General features: G+C 39.0%; 1 long non-coding RNA gene across 1 annotated transcript in view; it reads right to left on the bottom strand.

Moving 5' to 3' along the window:
- LOC147147331 (uncharacterized) overlaps positions 1–13,935 on the bottom strand; it is a 30,628-nt gene extending 16,693 nt beyond the window's left edge. Inside the window, exon 1 of the long non-coding RNA XR_015086948.1 lies at positions 13,795–13,935. This is a non-coding gene — a long non-coding RNA (uncharacterized LOC147147331). The remainder of the gene's footprint in view (positions 1–13,794) is intronic.
- Positions 13,936–14,345: the final 410 nt, after the last annotated feature.

Here is a 14,345-nt window from a genome sequence, read left to right on the forward strand (position 1 = left end):
CAGAGAATCAAAAAGATTAATGAATTATCCGACCGTATATGCTTAGAAACCTTGGATTAGTAACGATGGCAGCACATAATGTCCCTGGAGTGAATGAGATTGTGTTTGCGGTCGTTTTATTTTGAAGATGCGATCAATAAAGTCATTGATCGATCAGCAAATCATGATATTAAAATCGATCCATCAATTTTGCATAAAAATGCTAAATATCTGCCAATCCCATCCAGCCAATCTAGTACCAAGACCTGGGCAAATGTTAAGAGTCCAGATTAGCTGGAGTAGACTAGCTAGACTGCACGTTCAACCTCAGTGTTCATTTGCTTGCATTTGCTGCCATTATCAAATGAATAAGCAGACCTTCCTGGCAGAGAGACGTTACATGCCACAGCGCTCTATCCGAGCCCCCTCAAATCACGTTAGCTCATCAAATCGGGTTAGCTCCTCCTTAGCGGCAAACACTCTTTTAATTCAGAGCGTCGCTTCATCCGCGTCGGCATCCTTACAGTTGTCAGGGCCTCTGCGGCGCTGAGCCGCATCCAACGGGGTCAGGTGTGTCCATGCGTGGGTGACTAAAGAGATATTTTACCAGTCGGTGACAATGTGGCAGTCCTTCACGCCGGCATGTGTGTTTAATGGCACACACAGCCCATTGTCGCCTCTGTGACCCGGCGCTGTCACAAAGGGTCGAGGATGTGACAAAGTGCCGCTGTTTGCGCAGCGGAGGACCACGGTTTGTTGAGTGTGGCTAGGTGGTGGCAAGGACACGGGTGCATAGGGGGGAGGCTGGTACTAAGGACAAAGGTTGTGTCGAGAGTTCACAGTTACTGTGAGGTACGCAACCGCACTGCATACACGTAGTGAATTTTCATTTTCCAATCGGACCAAAGTTATAAGAGATTCAGAGTTTTTCATTATTTTTTTCTTTCATTAGATTTAATTATTTTTCTTGAGGTTTATTCCTTTTTGGGGGGGTATGCTTTGTTTGGTTTTAATTTGTTTTTGTTTTGTATTAGGTTTATTTATTTATTTATTTTTTAAATACGGCATATTTCTTGTGTGCAAGATTTTAAAAAACATGGATGAGGGATAGACAGATAAGGGCTGAGCAATTAATCGGAATTTAATCACAGTTTAGATTTTTGCTTCTATCCATCTTTATAATCGAAGAAAAACGATTAATGTGCCGCAACAAACGTGTGATGTTATGTGATTCTGTCTCCCCCGAGTAGCTTCAAGCTGTTTAAGGACACCCCAGCTGGAGTTTATTGTAAAACTAAACAAACAACAACAAGCACACATTGTATATTTCAATACAAGACGTGCTTCATTTTAAAAACATTGCAAGTGCTAATGCTAAAGTCAGCGACAACATTTACATGCAGTCAAAATTCAGGTTAAGGCCAAAATTCAGATTTCTGAATCATTCGGAATAACCCGTTTAAATGGCTTGAGCGGACAGAGTTACCCCCAACATTTAAATAGCCCGATTGAAACGGTGCCGCACGCACAACGTCAATAAGGCAATTATACGCCATCACCGCTTGTTCTTCCGCTTCCTTCCTTTCTTCCTCCTCGCTCCAAAAGTGTGGTTTTGTACTTGCTCTAGCTTTCGCCGTGTTTTGTTTATCACTACACCAAGATTCCTTGAAGTTGAGCATGCGCAGTGTGCCTTACAATCGGGCTATTCCGACTGGTGTATGCATGCGCACCTATTCGGGTTAGAAAAAGAGTAACCCAGGGATGATATTCTGAATTTTAAAAACCCGAATAAGGGCATATTTGGGTTATTGAGAGCGTATACAGGGTTTATTATTGTTTTACTTTTTAGTCATTTATTTTATGGTTGTTCTTTCAAGTTATATTTTAAAATGAACTTTTCACGTATTCAAGGAATTTTTATTGTCAAACCAAGACACATTTCCACATGATATGACATGAAATATGATACCCGAGGTCCCAAGACTTGTGAAAATAAAAACAGAACAATATAAGATAAAATAAACGTGACGGAAATAAGGGAGATGCTTATTCACGGTTTGAATGTGTGCAAAGATGCAATGCAGCAAAGGTGTGGCTGCAGCAGAATGAAAATGCAAGTGGCTTGAATTTCACATGATATTTACAAGGTCATTTTGTACTTGACAAAAAGAACAGGAGTGTTTAAAATTGTGTTCAACATGCAGGGATGAATGGGCATGAGGCTGTGGTGGTACTTTTGAGAAGTTCAGCCTTGGTAATTGAATAAATACAGAGTTTTAAAATCATATCCGGCGTAAACTACTTGGCCAAATCAATGATGTGAATCGAGCGTGCACTTGATTCGCTCTTGCGACCCCTGAGGGGAAAAGCCGAAAGGATAACAACAACTGAGTTTTAAAATCGACAAGTAATCATTTTTGTTTATCGTGATTTCGATAATCCCAAAAAATCGCGATTATTATTTTTTTCCAGTTGAAAGTTAGTATATAAAGACAGACAGACTGATAGATAAAGACAGATGAAAATCCCAAAATCTCATGAATGAAATTAATTGACAAAGACTAAAATGAGAGAAATGTTCACTAGTTACCGGTAGTTACTTTTAGTTCGTTTTGTGAATGTAAATTACAGTTTGAGTTAGTTATCTTAAAAACAAAAAGTCACATTTTTATTTTCATTCATTAATTATATAATAACCTTCATTAACTACATAATAACATTGAACCAGACCACTGTATAACCAGTAACAATAAAACAAGATGCATCCATCCATTTACGTTATGGCTTGTCCTCATTAGGTTTGTGGGTGATTCATCTAACTTCAGGTGAGAAGCGGGGTACACCCTGGACTGGTCACAAGCCAGGGCACAGGTAAACAAACAAGCATACACACTCACATCCATTCAAAGAACCTCACATGAAGGTTTTTTTGGACTCTGGGTGGACGTTGGAGAACCGGGAGGAAAATGTCAACAAATTTTCATGACAAATACTGCAGGCCACTGTTACAGCACTTTTTCCAAAAGGACAACCAGCATTCACCATCCAAATTGAACAGATTTTACGGTGGGGAGAATTTGCCGTATATTATTTCTGTTTCCATTATTTCCTACGGGAAACAGTGTCTGTCATCCCGAAACCGATTGCATTCAAACTTAAATGTTGTACTGTATAAAGACAAAACTCTCACGCTCCGCGCTTCGTGACGCACTCAATAAATGTCGTCTCCAAAGACTCTCTAATAAATTCCCTTTGCCCAAAACATATTGATGTCTTTCCCTGCTCAATTTTCCTGAATTCCGAGCAGTGAACTGATGCACAGCGTCCACATGAAACAATTACACTCTTGAACAAGAAGTGAGAACGAAGGTCCTTGTGACTCATATGCATGCTGGGAGGTGGAGTCAGTCAGTCTGAGTGTCGAAGGCTAATAACAGTGGAGTGGGAGGATGAGGTGCACCGAGTTAAAAAAGGCTGAAAAGGTGGCTGTAGGCGGATATCTGTGTGTGTCGAAAACCACTCGATGCAAACTCTGTTCCGATAAACGTGTGGCGTGTGATTGCGATGGGCCTTCACTGTAGTGCAATGCTGAACGCCATTGTAGAGCGACTTCTTGTCTGTCTCTCTCGCTCCACTTGACTCATCCGTATTCCTAAACGTGTGAGGTAATGTCTTAATTAACCCATTTCCTCAAACAGCGGCTGAGGCGGCCATTTACTCAACGCCAGAGAGTACCGGGAGTTTATTTGAAGGAGTATACAGAATTCTTTGTTATATTTTGTTTCTTTTCAATCCAGTTCTGGTGGCTTGGTTGGAATCCAAAATAACGACTCAGGCTTTGTGTGCTACACTGGGATGCCACAGAAAGGGAGCAAAACAAGCGTCGTTTGACGTTGACGCCAGTAATGTGTTTGAGAAATACGATATCGTGGAAATTAGGCATGAAATGTTTGATGTTCTCACCCACCTTTACATACTGCTCTGAGTCAATTTTGACATGGACCCATAATAGCCTCATAATAATTATATCAATTAATGAAATACAGATGATTGAAAAATGACTGACGCTAATGAACGGATGATTAAAGCTTACCCAAGGATTCAGAGAAAAGGGAAAATATATTTTTTGCGTTTTACACCACACATTTTGGGATTTAAAACAAATCTACTATTTAGTATGTACTATTTATTCTTATGTTGTTTTTCTCTTTCACTGTTGCGAGATTTCCCCATGACCCTTCAAATTTCAATGGTAGCATCTCTCTGGGGTAATCTATGAAAATGTGGTGGAAACCAAGACAGTTCTCGCGGCTGTTCCAAGCGCCCTCTTAACTCATTCACTGCCAGACATTTTCAGACCCTCTTTTACTCTAACGTTTGAAAAAAAAATTTGAAAAAAATACAAATACCTTCCTGGGACTGAATCGATGGACAGTGAAAAGACAAATATATACATCAATGGCAGTCAATGAGTTAAGCGATGTTATCAGTGTCCCATAAAATAAAAAAAATACACACATGAATAGTTTCACAGTTTAAAGCAGCCCAATTTTCCTTGATTAAATCTAAAATTCATATTAGTAGACATGGGTCATCCTAAGAATGCACACATTTTGTCGAACCTGAACAAAAGAACATTTTTAAATATTTTATTGTTTATTTTGAATCACTTTAGGAAAAGTCATCAAATTCCAAGGTGAGAAAATTACATAGGTTATTTTCCATTGCTGTCAAATAGTGCTGCAAATGGTTCATTAAAAATGTCAGTTGAGACATTGTTACTTGGCCAAAAAAATCCAACTCCCGATTCCTAATTCATGATGTAAACTAACTGATGTGCAAAACTGCAAAGCCTCAACAACCAAACATTTACAAATCTGCAAAACATCTGTGACACAAACATGTTACAAAAGTCATTTTTGCACGGGAACTGATGAGATCTACGAGGGTGGAATCAAATAAAGTGTGTACAACGGGAAGAACAGGTTGAGTACGACGAGGCACACACAAAATAGGGTGTGTTTTCATTTTATTTTTGTACACAGGAGTTTCTCTGGGATAATTGTCAGGATGAGCCGTTTGGAAGATGACTGACAAAAGCGGAGCTGCGACAGTGAAATTTGTTGCGGAAACATGAAAACGTGTCACACATTCATCCCCAAAAGAAATGCAATATTTATGAATCCTCCGAGAACTCTCTGTCTTGCTGACACACACGCACACGCCCCGACTGTTTAAGTATTCTCCGCTTCTCGTCCACAAATCTTTCCCCTGCATCTTCATGCGTCCCTCTATAGCGTTCCTTCATAAAGGGATTAACATGCAGAAAGGCCCGTTAACATAACAATGATCGAAGTGTTTAAAAATCCATATTTTAAAAGCTGAATGTAATAATCACCGTGTGAAAGTGACTGTACATCACAGGCGCCCGCCCAACTGTGATGTCATGAATCAAAAAAATGCACCCCCTCGTTTTTCTCATGGTTGTCACAGTAAATATAATATGAATTTAAAAAACACATTTGAGTAGCTAATTTTATATGCGGTCAGTGGCCGCAACATTTGAGACGGTATTTCAAACGTTTCACAATTACAAGATGATTAAAAAAAATCAAATTATTAATATTGTATTAAAAATCGTAATGCTCACTTTTATTGATTGTTTATATTTAATTTGCAGAGCGGCACAATCGCACTGCAATATTTTTGAAAGCTTCCAATGTTTTTTTTAACTCATTCACTGCCATTGACGAATTTACTTGTCTTTTCACAGTCCAGCCGTTCAATCCCAGGAATTTATTTATATATTTTTCCATTTTTTTTTCAAACGTTAGGGTAAAAGAGGGTCTGAAAAGGTCCGGCAGTGAATGAGTTAAGAGGGAGTTTACAATGTAAACTCTTCTTCACATTGATTAAAACAGCCCTTCTGACTTGACAGTCTTACATTGCATGCTAAATATGAAAGATGATGAAAAAAAAATGGCCATCTCTTCTTGCAATACAAGAAACTACCCAACCCGAGGAAACACAACCAATGTGAGATCAAAGTCGTGACTTACCCGGTGTCAGTTATTTGACGTGCGCTCACGGCCACCCTCACCTCACAAATATCTGTCATCAAAATACAAACCATACCATTTAGCTTTATAGTAATACTGCATAACAAATTAAGTAGCAAGGTTTTTGTCGTGGAGCTTTTGAGACGAGCAAAATAAGCGCTCCGTTCGTTATGTCTTGATAAAAAAAAAAAGAATCGAAAAGGGAAAAAAAAACCACACACACACACACACTTTTACTTTCTAACTGTCTGCCCATCCAATGACAATAAAGTCTTTCTATTCTATATCAATCGATTCTATTGGGCGTACCTGAGAAAGTGGCCGGTGAGAGTTTACGTAATAAGATTTTACATAACATATCGCAACGACTTAACAAAGACGAACACGCGTGCTTGTCTCTGCTAATTGGAATGGAAAGCCTTGAGAGTAAAGCGAGGATATTACACATTTTGAGCGAGGCCGTGATTAATTGGAGCTATCTCTTTGAAGACCTCCTGCTATGGTAAGACAACCACTCCTTCGTCTTCAAACACACACACGCGCGCGCGCACACGCACTCTCGCTAGGCTACTAAGAAAACAAAGCCCCACTAATCATTTGAAGCCTGCGCTTTGTAGGTGGGACTCCGTCATTATCAGACGGCAGCAGTTTGGGGTTTTGTTGGTTTTAGCTTTGCATTCTCAATCAATGGCTCACAGGAAGAGCTTTAATCAGCCTTCTAATGCAGCTGTACAAGAGGTGGGCCGGCCTATTGTCTGGCGCTGAAAGGCCGATCCGGGGGGAGTCCTCTCGCGTTTCTTTACATTCACCTGCTGGGCCCTATTGGCTCTCTTTCTGGGAGAAAAGGACAAGGGGGAATGAATAAAGAACACGGGCAAAGTGTGGCTCGGCTCAGTCAGCCTTTGGGCTCATCAAGGAGTTCCTTGTCATCTCCACAGTTTGGCCGGTTAAGCCTCGGCCGTCTCTTTCCCAGGCCAATTCAGATGCTCCGAGGAGCCGGGCGGTGGCCAACAAGGGCGAGCCACAACACGGCCATGAGCTAATGATTTGCTACTTGGAGAGGAATGGCGCAAGTCCAAACATTATTAAGAACGAAATTAACCACAAAGAAGTCTACAGACGTTTAAATAACACACTCAGAATATTGTGTGGCAGGGAGATTTAAGTTTGGAAGTAATTTTTAGAGGTTCCACTTACCATGGAAGTGCTCGATTGTAGTCATTTCAGTGCAGTACTTGGCTGCAACCAGCAGAGGCACTCTTATTCTAGCCACAATTGGAACGTGACATTAGCTATGCTATTTGCTACACAGTGTGTAAAGCTTATTTTAAAATTGAATGTTTTTCAAAAATCACAATAATCCATGATAATTGATTGCTAACAATTATTTTCGATGAAGTATTTTTTAGCTTGCGATGTAACAAACAAAAAATGATACAGCGGCTATGCTATTTTTACATTACATAAATTTGACTTACTTTGACTTATAATAATAATAATAATAATTATTATTATTATTATATTATTATTATTATTATAACAAGAAGAAGAAAAAGGAAAATTTTACGCTTGATTGCTTGAAAAAAAAATTGCTATGCTGCTCTACATTTACATGAAACATATACGTACTGCATTTTCTAAAATCAATAATATTTTTAATTCATTGATCTCCTTCGTGTCAGTCATTGTGCATGATTTTCAAGAATGATTGTAATCCATGAATTAAGAAGGTCTAGGCTAGGGGAAAAAAAAGCTCAGTTCCAAAGCCTATAGAATGATGTTCTTACCCCATCTAGTGAAGAGCGAGAGTAGTTCATTTGTATGTGTGTGCGTGTGCGTGTGCGTGTGCGTGTGTGGAGGCGTGTGTGAGTGCTAGCGTACATTTGGGAGTGTGCGTGCAGAGTCTGTTAAATTGACCCCTCCAAAAGAAATTGAAACAAAATGAAAATTCATATAGTACTGCTCAAAATTAATCATCAGGTGAAATTTACAAATACTGTTTAACTTGAATACGTCTTATTTGATAAGTTAATATTACTTGTCTTAGCACCACCAGGGAACATATTTTAACGCAGGTGTGGACTTAAAGCAAATACAATAATGGTTTTAAGAACGGGGGGGGGGGGGGTTGGCTACTTAGGATGATCATTCTGTGTTGCAAATTGAACACAGGATCACTCGAATAATTCCTAATGTTAATTTCATGGCAGAATCATTCAAATATACAAAATTACATCTAACTCATTCGATAACTTATGTGGCATCTTTTGCTTCATTCTCATTTTAATGCTCGTGACATTTCAGGATTTTTAAATGCATGTCATTTGCATGGCACGCACAGAGAGTGTTTTGGAATGATGAATGTGCTTTAAACATCACATTTGTCCGACACAATGAAGAGCAGTGCGGCTAATGGCCGCGACCACCTGACAGGCCTTTTTGTGGGGCGTCCACAGGAGGCCCAAGAAGAGCTCACGCACTTACAAGAATGTGCCCGGACAAGAGGGGGATGGCGACAATTAGGACAACAAAAGGTGGCAGGGTGCCAGAGATTACACAAGAATTAGAGCAGCAACACAATAAAAGCATCAGAACACAAATGCAGTGTGTGCTGCCATATTTGGTTTCATGCTTAGGAATTATTATTATTGACGGTTAAAAAAAAACAAAAACAAATTTCTGCTGGAAAGAAAAATGTCTATTTCATTTTATCCACTGAAAAGAATACATATTTAAAAAATCTCTCTTGTCTAATTTGTGGCGCTGGAGTGTGATTTTGACAGCCACTTGCTGGGGAAGGTCAGCTATTCACCTGTAAGAAGCAAAATTACCCCCATCTAATTCCTGCTGTCCTTCAGGTGCAGCCAGACAGCCTGCTTTGCATTTTAATGCCCACAACCTGATTATTAAATCTCTGAGGTTTTTTTTTTTTTCCGAGGGGTCTGAAAAAATGATTTGGGTTGCTAAGCAACCAGCCTTGATCAAGCAGGCCCCATTCCCTGTTTTTTAACACCTAATTCTTCTATATTCAAGCATGTAGCTCACTAACTAGAATAGAGTGCATACAAAATGTACACCATGGTTAACCTTTACTTGGCACTATTGGATATTTGAACCCCAGAATATTAATAAGTAAAAAGCAAATACATGACCACTTTTTTTTAAATAATATTAGTAATAATGATAAACCAGAATAATTTCTCTTCTTTATATTTACTTTAGGTTATTATTATTACCATTAATGTTGATGCTTAATTGTCCTGTAAAAGGTTATTCTTTGCCGCAAAATGTGACAAACCAACAAAAGTTGCAACATATTAATGTATCGAATGTCAGATGACAAAGAATAATTCATACAAAATTATATACAACCTTATTTTTTTAACCTAATGACTGAGTATTTAATCAAAATGTGAAATGAATGTTACTATAAACATAAGGTGCACTGAATTATTTAAAGCCCAAAATAGGTCCATTGCATACATACAGCATACTGTACAAAATTTCACATCCAAGCACACACACGTACACACACACAGACACACTCTTTGCAGGGTCTTTCAGACGGTTCACAAAATTAATGTACACAATGAGGAAAAGTGGGCCGTGCGCACCCATTTCACTCAAATGTTCCGACTTTAGCATTTACCGTATTTGTTCACTCAAGCGCTTGCAAGCATATGAAGTTTGATCCCACCCATTTCTTTTCATCCATAAAGACTCATCTAAATACTGGCAACCATTTACAAATGAGCATTAATTACCCAGATTTCAAATCGTTACCATGTGAGTCCCATTTCATCATATTTCTTTCCCACATAAAGTGCAACAGCCACGACGTTCTACACAAAACTTAAAATGAGAGGAAATGTCATAAATGTCCACCAGTTTGCCTAAAGTGTTTTTTTAAAAGGTTGCCATCAAGGTTTTGTTGTCAAGTGTGTTTAGAATTCATCAAAAATGTATGGTAATTGTGTCTCGGTGCACTCATGCAAAACGTCAGTGAAATTCCCAAATGGTAAACAAGTCCTCTCTGTTGGCCGAGCTTGCTGGAGTCGGTCGAGGTTGGGCCTCGACACGCAAGATGGAAGACAGCTTGTAGTATTTGACCTATGTTGTATGCGACAAGCGTGTTATTCCAGTATACACGGATGAATCCGAGTAAGTAACAACGACTACCCATTGTGTAACACGTGTGCAGATGTTGCCTCCTAAAAATAATCTTAGCACCTCTGGCTACACTTTTCTAACATCATCGTTGTGGCTCAGACAAAGTGTGACACTGTACATTAAAAAAGCATATTTATTTAGACTGGACAATACTTCAATACTGATCTAAATTGGTCAGTTAGTAAAGTGCTAATGCTAGTGTGGATTAAGTTTAAGTGATGTTTTTTATGGGTATTTGTTCTCTAATTGTGCCCGTTAAAAATGCAGGCTAGCAGATAATTAGCTTGCACTGCATTATTTCTCCTCGTTATATGTGCCTCAACCAGTAAGTCTTTATGAAGGAGTGTTCACAGGAAAAAAAAAAAAAAAGCTCTGCATTTCCGCATTTCAAGGAATGATCATTAATAAACTACATGCAAAAGTCATGATCCTTAATTCATCATTGATTTTTTTATTTTTTTTAATAGATTTTGAAAGGGAGCAAACAATCCCTCTGAATGTTCTGAACTTCTATTATATATATATATATATATATATATATATATATATATATATATATATATATAGATAGATAGATAGATAGATAGATAGATAGATAGATAGATAGATAGATAGATAGATAGATAGATAGATAGATAGATATGGATTAGATTTTGCAGTTTTTACATTTCATCAAAGTGATTAAATGGAATTGTGACTGGGGACAGAGCAACCGTAAAGTATCATTCCTCGAATTGCTGTTTGCACAACACAAATTCTATGACTCCTTCACATGAATTTATAAAACAAACAGTTTTGGCACAGTCAGTAAACTGTGTCTGTCTTTTCAGGTGGCTCGGTGTGAATGCATTGATTTGGTTTTCCCGCTCATTTTTCAGGCGCTTGTTGTATTTTCCGGAAACATTGACAGGATGCGTCGGCTGCTTAGTATTCACTTCACATAAAGTGGGTCTGTGTTCCTCATTTAGTTCTCTACTGTACAGCTGGGGAGCTGTCCGTGGTGTGGCAGTGGTATGCAAATGAGGCTGTGTTTGAATAGAGATGGAGGTAGACACAAAGCTCAATTAGAGAGGGAGTGGGGGTGAGGCAGCGGGGGTGCGTTAAGTGTCTGCAGGGGAGGGGGAAGGGAGGAAAAAAACAATGCCAACCAGAGGAAAGCAAATGTAGGGACGCATTCAAACCAATTTCTAATTTCTTTTCACAAACCTGTGGCTCTCCAAGGGGCTTCACCTACACCACACGTATCAAATCAACATGCGCTTCCTGCTTTGTTTCAAGCTCAAACACACACTCCCCCATGCGGCAAAATATACTGTATGAGAGGGCGGGGGGTTGGTGGCCATCTTGGTGTTGATGCCCAGCTTCGGTGCACATGACCCAGTGCCTGTACGAGTGTCCTTGGAGGTAGCTCTGACATCAAGTACCGGTTGCCATGGTAACGGCTGTACAAAACAGGGCGGTGGGGGGGAGGATTGCATGTTGTAATGGAGGGAAGCATAATTAATATGCACATTGGGGGATTTAGAATCAGGCTTTAATTGTATTTGTTGGCGCGTGAAGCTGAGCTGCTTAACAAAAATGAAGACCATCAAATGAAATTTAGTGAGGTCATTGGTCAGAGAAATCATTTGCATGGCTGCCAAGGTTATTTCCAAATGGTTTCCTTTTACACAAGAGAGAGTGGCTTCATACACGTGGGGATAATTATTGTATCAGCCTTCATCCACCGAGATGTGTACGGCCAAGGTGACAATGTACCCATCTATCAGTCAGTGCTTGGATTTCAGGTGACATTGTGTCTGTAAATTGCAATCTTTTCACATTTTGTGCATGAAAAGGTTTGTCATATGCGAGCAAAGACACGCTTCAAGGTGGAGGCTAACTTAATTAGACAGGCACTAAAATCAAGAATATGACAGCAGGGCAAATCTATAATGGCAACTCAAGGGATTCTCAGACCCCAAAACACAATTTTAACTTCCAATTAATAGTTTCACAAAATAACCGTCCTTAAAATGGAAATCAACCCAAACACATTTTTTTCAAGAATATGTTCCCAGCAGGCCCACTAGTTGTAACACGGCATTCTGATTAATATTGCGTTCGTAAAATATAATTTGAGTAGCAAAATCCACCCGTTTTTTAGCCATTGCAGGGGGCGGCCATTTTGTCATTTCTGCCGACTGAAAATGACTGAAAAAAAAAAAAAAAAACCAGGTCAATTTTGACCCCAACACAATATAAAGGTTAAAATGGATTGGAATGAGCTACAGAAGCGAGCTACTAAGACAGTGGAGAACCATGTCTTCTGAAAACAAATTAAACAACAGACAAACTGCTCTAAAAGGCCCCAAAACATTTAACCTACAAACACTCATAATGTACTATATAATATTAACAATAAATATTGGTTCAATCTTCTTTTTTCCTCCATTCATTTCGTATGGCCCGAAGAGGACTTTATAACAACCGAAATGGCCCCTGATAGGTTCTAAGACTGGGTTTGAGGATAATATTATATAGTGATAATCATAAAATATAGTACATCATAACTACATTTATCACCTGTGGTATTTTAGGAGTGCTGAGATAGGGTTTAAATATGCCTGTGTCTTGCAAAGTGATGACCTGCAATCACACTGTTTCCCATAAAACACTGGCAAGAGTATAAAACACACACGCACACACACGCAAGCACATAAGACAGACTTGCCATCAAGCAAAAACAGACAGTTGCGTGGGCCCCCGAGATTTCCAGGGTCCCTCCCCAAATGTCTCATAAAAACGGATTAATATTTTTTTTCTTTGATTTAAAGCAATAATTATGGTTTCAGTCTTCATTTACACACTAAAAAATTTTAATTTATCATGATTGTTTTGAGTGCAACCCCCTTCCTTCTCATGCAGCAGGCTACCTCATCTTCTTACTACTCAACTCAGCTCACTTCACAACAAGCAGCCGTTTGGCATCGAGAACAAATCTTCAATAAAAAGCCTTCAAGTTGTTTAATTAAAGCTTACTGACATACTAAACATACAATAAAGAGAAATGCATGTTGTGTACTTAAAACAACCAAACACTGTAACTTTGCCTTTAAATATGCTATCTTAACGCTAACCATAACAGGAAACACCATAGATGGGCTAACGAATAGCATCTACAGTATGTTGCTTTAAGCAATGGCTATTTGAACACAAATGGTGCATCAACACAAGTGGACACAATACAGCATAATTTGCAGGAATATATACAACTTCATCCTTCACGAAAAATTACTAATATTACTGTGGTTAGATAACCATCAAGAATGACTTTAAGGACTTTTTTTTTAAATACAAGTTGACATGATAAACAATCATTTGGATGCATGGGTGGATTTAAAATATTAGCAGAGCACAACTGTGGTGGGCCCATTGACTGGGTTTGCCTTAGGCCCTCGAAATAACTAAATATGCCCTTGCGCACACGCACACACACGCACACCCACACGCGAGCGCACACTCACACGCGCATACGCGCGCACACGCACACACTGCAGACTGTTTTGATAATTTAAGACATGTTTTACCATACCATAACTCGTACCTGTTCAAGCTCTATAATTCCTTACTTGTGGTTTATGCAGGCTCGCAGGGCTGTTAAGGGCAACAACACCAAGCCAGGAAATCAAACCATAGCTGTGCTGATATGCAAATGAGCGGTTCCCGCTGAACGCATGTGTATTCATTATTCATAAATGACTCCTGTTTATGCAAATTGCGTTGTACGGAAACTCTGGCGGGGTGTTCAGTGGCGACGTTTCAAACGTAGCCTATGTTCAAGAGCTGGCACGCTCTTAAATAAATGCACGTTTTGTGCAAACGGACTTCAGGGTCAATGACATATAGTGAACTGCAAAGTGTTATAAATTCCAAAAATAAAAATAAAAACAAAATAATAAGAAGTCATGTACTGTTGTACTGATAACTAAGTGCAAACCTTACAGTAATCGTGGGGATATTCCATAACATAGATTGCTTATTTGATCTTTTCGTGTGCCAATGTTTATTACAAACGCGAAACAAAATACTAGTAGTTTAATTCAAACAGCAAAACCTACAAAAAGACAATTTTACTGCGCAGTCCAGCAAAGATTA

This window comes from Filicampus tigris, chromosome 5, assembly GCF_054856515.1.
Source record: "Filicampus tigris isolate MCC_2025a chromosome 5, RoL_Ftig_1.0, whole genome shotgun sequence".
Classification (NCBI taxonomy): Eukaryota; Metazoa; Chordata; class Actinopteri; order Syngnathiformes; family Syngnathidae; genus Filicampus; species Filicampus tigris.